This window comes from Mustela putorius, unplaced genomic scaffold (assembly GCF_011764305.1).
Source record: "Mustela putorius furo isolate JIRA1106 unplaced genomic scaffold, ASM1176430v1.1 tig00000224_pilon_pilon_pilon, whole genome shotgun sequence".
Classification (NCBI taxonomy): Eukaryota; Metazoa; Chordata; class Mammalia; order Carnivora; family Mustelidae; genus Mustela; species Mustela putorius.
This window is the reverse complement of record NW_025421321.1, coordinates 12363794-12368705: the sequence shown is the minus strand read 5'-3', so window position 1 is coordinate 12368705 and position 4912 is coordinate 12363794.

The following is a 4912-nucleotide window of genomic DNA, read 5'->3' as shown; positions in this document are numbered from 1 at the left end:
ATCCCACCATTTTCCTAAGAGGTGAGAGGGAGATACATGCTCAAAGCCCTGGAGAACTTCATCTGGACCCGACCCAACATCTACTGGGTCCCTCAAGTCAGGTGAGGGAGTCTGCAGCTGGCCTGGGGGGTCTCCTCTCTACAATCAGCCATGCTGGGCTCTGTGCAGACCAGGATACAATGGCAGGCATATGAAAGCAGAGGGAGGTGGTCAGACCCAGAGAGAAACCTAAGAGTTCACTCTCACTGACATTCACTTTTGGTGATTTCTGTATCCTCACAAACCCAAATCACCCGCCGCACTCTCCCACCCAGCCCACTTCAGTACGTGACGGCGTGGGTTCCTAAAAAATGATGAACTTTGACTGGAAGACTCTGGAAGCGTGGCAAAGCAAAGAAAGCTCACCTGCTTTCAGATAACTCCCCTAAGCGAACCACACAGTGTGGGACAGTCCTGATGCTCCAAACAGATCAGCTAGGGCCGGAGTCAAAAACTGGGATATCGGGGGGGGGGGGGGCGCCTGGGTGGCTCAGTGGGTTAAGCCGCTGCCTTCGGCTCAGGTCATGATCTCGGGGTCCTGGGATCGAGCCCCGCGTCGGGCTCTCGGCTCAGCGGGGAGCCTGCTTCTCTCTCTCTCTCTCTCTCTCTGCCTGCCTCTCTGCCTACTTGTGATCTCTCTGTCCAATAAATAAATAAATAAATCTTAAAAAAAAAAAAAAAACTGGGATATCGGGAGGGCCCATGTGAAGCAGGTAAAACAGGGAAGCTGCCCAGGTGTGGCTAACGGGAAATGATGGGCCAGCAGGAAGGAGGCAGCCTCTACTCCCCTCCCTCCCACCCATTTTCACCAAGTCAGGATGCTGAGCCCGTGTCCATTCAAGGTCAGGCAGGAAATCCAGGCTCTCTATGTGATATTTGCTGATAGTGAATGGAGTTGGTTTCTTTCTTTCTTTCCTCCTCCTTCTTTTATTATTTTTTTAAGTTTTTTAATTGTTGCAGCCATACTGTGGACCCACTGGCTCACAGTCCCTGAGCTTGAGATGTGATTTCCTTTATGATAGAGTCTCTGCTTCACTCAGACACTGGCTAGGGGATTTCTTTAAACAGAAAGCTCTCCTAGTACAAAAATAGAATGGGATTCACTCCAGCACTGTTTAAGAACGGAAGCTGCAGCGAGGGATCCTTCTGCCCTCCACAACGGTCTTGCCTTGAGGTGTTTCAAGAGACAGATCTCTTAATGCATTTCAAATCCAGTTAGAGTGGCAAAAATCTAATTTCCATACAACTGCTTGAAGGAAGATGGGAATGTGGCTCAAGCCTGGATCAGGATTAAAGCAGGGGTAATGCAGGGGCCTGGAAGCAGGGAAATGAGGCAAGAGAGTGGGTTGGGGGTGGATGGTGAGGCTGGGTGCCCAGGCTGGGTGAGGTGGAGGGAGGCAGGCAACAGCCCTGGGAGGTTGATCAGACAGAGAGGTTGGGCCTGGGGACCAGAGCTAGCAGGAGAGGGGAAGAGGGGGAGGGAGCATCATTAATTGTCATGGCAACGGAGGAATCAGGAAGGGGGAGGAAAAGTGAGGGGGAGAAAAAGTAGCTCTGAGAAGAGCTCCTTTGGGCTGCTGCCTACAACCAGCTCTCTCCTCTCTACCCAGGCACCTTGACTGTGATTCCTCATCTATGGCTCCCCTCTAATATCTCCCCCACCTGATTCTGCTCATCCCAGGCACAAATAAATTACTAGGAAATTACCTCAAGGATGTTTAGATCCCAAACATGGGAGGCTGGATGGATACCTACTTACTCTGCTTCTGGGCTTCCAAAAGCCCTCTTGAATTGAAAATATGTTGTCCACTGACCTGCCCTAAAGCCTATAATCTCACCATCAGCAGAACATTTCTTGGATAAGGATGTGCTTATGTTCCATTACAAAGCCTCATTAGGAAGGCTAACATTCTGGATACTAATTTCTAGACTCTCCTAGGGCATGAATTGATCACACGGAGGAGGGATCTCCACTTCATCCTTGGCATGTCCACCAGTAGGGTTCAGACATAATCCGCACATGTACCATAAACTAGTGGGGCAGACCCCAGACGGGCCAGGTCATAGGCTGGCTCCAGTGATACGCACTGTGTGTGTTCACCATTGCTTTTCTTTTGGGGGAGCTCTGTGTTCCCTTATCTTGGTCCATGAAGTTCAAAGGGGCTGATTTCCAGTCAAGAGTGGACCCAAGATCCAGACCAGCCACTCAGAGCATTCCGTCTCCTGGTCTGAATGATTAGTTTCTGTGTGGGCACGTGACCTAAGCCTGACCAATGAGTCTCAAACCTGGGACTTCTGCTAGAGCTCCTGGAAGATAAGCTCTGAGCAAGTGGACTTATATCCACCGTGGCTGGTGGCCATCTTGTTCCCCTAGGGGAAAGGCTGCTTGAGAGAAAAGCCTACAAAGAGAAAAGCAGAGCCAAGAAGAGATAAGACACTGACAGGGAGATACAGGTGGGAAGGAGATGGAAAGAGAAGTGAGTCCTTGTTGGCCCCAGGATCTACTGGAAATAAGAGACATCCCTAAAGCTTTTCAGTTGCTGTTAACGTCGATTTGAATTGGGTATCTGTCACTTGGAGCCAAGTGTTCTGAGTCACACCAGGGCTTTCCCATTTGGCGAAAGAAAAAAGGATTAAATGAGTTGGAACCTGGGACTGGCAAGCGTTAATGGAGGATGTATCATGGCGTCTGCTCCCAACCTGTCTGTGGAGAAAGATGTGGAGATGGACCTAAACCTGGGAGTTGGGGAGACACGGCAAGAGGTAGAGTTCTCACGTGCACAACCTCAGCAGGAAAGGGAGTCATCTCTCCACTTCCTGAGGGAAAATAGCCCTGTTCTAGCACCACGAGGGGTTGGGGCATCTCGTCCAGAGTTGCTCTTAGCACTGTGGATATTTTGAGCCAGATGGGGAGTTGGGGGTAGGGGGTTGTCCTGGGCGATATAGGATATTTAACAGCATCACTGGCCTCTACCCGCTAGATGCCAGTAACAGGCTCCCTGTTTTAGTTGTGACAATAATAAATGTCTCCAGACATGGCCGAATATCCGCTGGGGGTCAAAATTGCCCCCAGTTGAGAACAACTGCTCTAGGGTTAACCTGGTCCCATCATGTCCAGTGTGATTAACGTCTACAGACTGAAGGCATGACAGGAAGCCAGAGAATGAGAGAGGTGGGAGAGATGATGGTGGGCTGGAGGAGCCTGGTTCTTAAAGAAGGTGGCATCTGAACAAGGCCACAAAGGATGGGTAGGATTTGGCTAATCTAGCTCGAAGGACAACGCTCCAGGGAGAAGAAACTGTTCAAAGGCAGGGGTGTGCCCCACTTGGTCATGCAGGTATGCGTGCCCAAGTGTCCAGCTGAGGAGCGAGTGGGAGCTGAGATACAGCCCACCTTCCCATGGCCAAGCCACAACCCTGGGCACTGGGCTGTGTCAATCCAGAGGAAGGGGAAGCTTTGTCTTAGTACAAAGGTTTCTCGTGTGTCCCCCACCTCATGGGCTCATGGTACCATATCTGTCCAGAGGGGGCCTTCCTCTACTGACACACATGTGCCACAGAGGTCAGCCAAGGCCCCACAAACGAGCACACCCTGGGACAGGAAGGAAAGGCAAGCCAGCCAAGTAGCCACACTCTGTCAGCGGCTCTAGCTTTCTCCGGCCCTGGTTGGCCCCATGGCATTCTCTCCACTCTGACTGTTCTGTGGGGAACCCCCACCCCCACCCGCCGCTGGCCTGCAGAGGCCCTGCACAGAAGAATGAGAAGGAAGTTCTTTCGAGAGCTCAAAGTAGGCTGAACGAAAAGGAGAAGGCAAGCTCTGAGAGAAGAGCCTGGTCTGGAGATGGACCGCAGCCAATGTGCATGGGCTCAGATCACTGCTGCTGCTACCCCTCCACAGAAAGACCATGCGGACAGGCTGCCACTCCTCAGGGAGGACCCTCCACCAGAGCCCTGCCCCTTCCTGCAAAGAGACTTTCAGAACCTCTCCGTTCTCCCTTGCCCCACTGTTTCCCTTCCTTGGCTCATCATTCATTCAGCCGTGGGCTAGTACAAACCAGGGTGCAGGAGATCTTGGGGATACTGGAGGATCATCACAGGGCATGATTTGGGTGCGGGTCATTTTAAGAGCCTCACAGGACGAGCCCTCAACTTCCACCTGGGCTCTCCCCTGTAAGCTCTGAGCTCACAGAGGTCCGAGGTCACAGTCCAGGGATGCTGCTGGTTCCCCTCCTACTTCCCATTTCACAGTCTACCACCTCCCAAGGGAAAGGCACACCCCTCACCCATCCCAAACCTTACCATGGTGCATTGACTTGAGGGGGAAAAATGTATGGTGCAATGAAACTACCATCTAAATCCTTATATCTGGGGCGCCTGGGTGGCTCAGTGGGTTAAGCCGCTGCCTTCGGCTCAGGTCATGATCTCAGGGTCCTGGGATCGAGTCCCGCATCGGGCTCTCTGCTCGGCAGGGAGCCTGCTTCCCTCTCTCTCTCTCTCTGCCTGCCTATCCATCTACTTGTGATTTCTCTCTGTCAAATAAATAAATAAAATCTAAAAAAAAAATAAATAAATCCTTATATCTGTGTAGAGGAAAGGAATGACTGCTGACTGGGCAAATACACGAGTTTCCGATTCTCTGCTTTCATTTAAGCGAAGGGTCTCTTCTTTTGTCAGCAGACAGATTTTTAATGACCCACCCATAGGATCCTAGGCATGTAACTCAAAAGAAATTTATAAAATCGACTGACAAACTCCTTATATTCCTTTGTACTTAAGTGAAAAGGCTTCTGAGCTCAGCTCTTGCATCTATTAAAACACACACACACACACACACACACACACATACCCATACACACACATGAACAAATTAATGC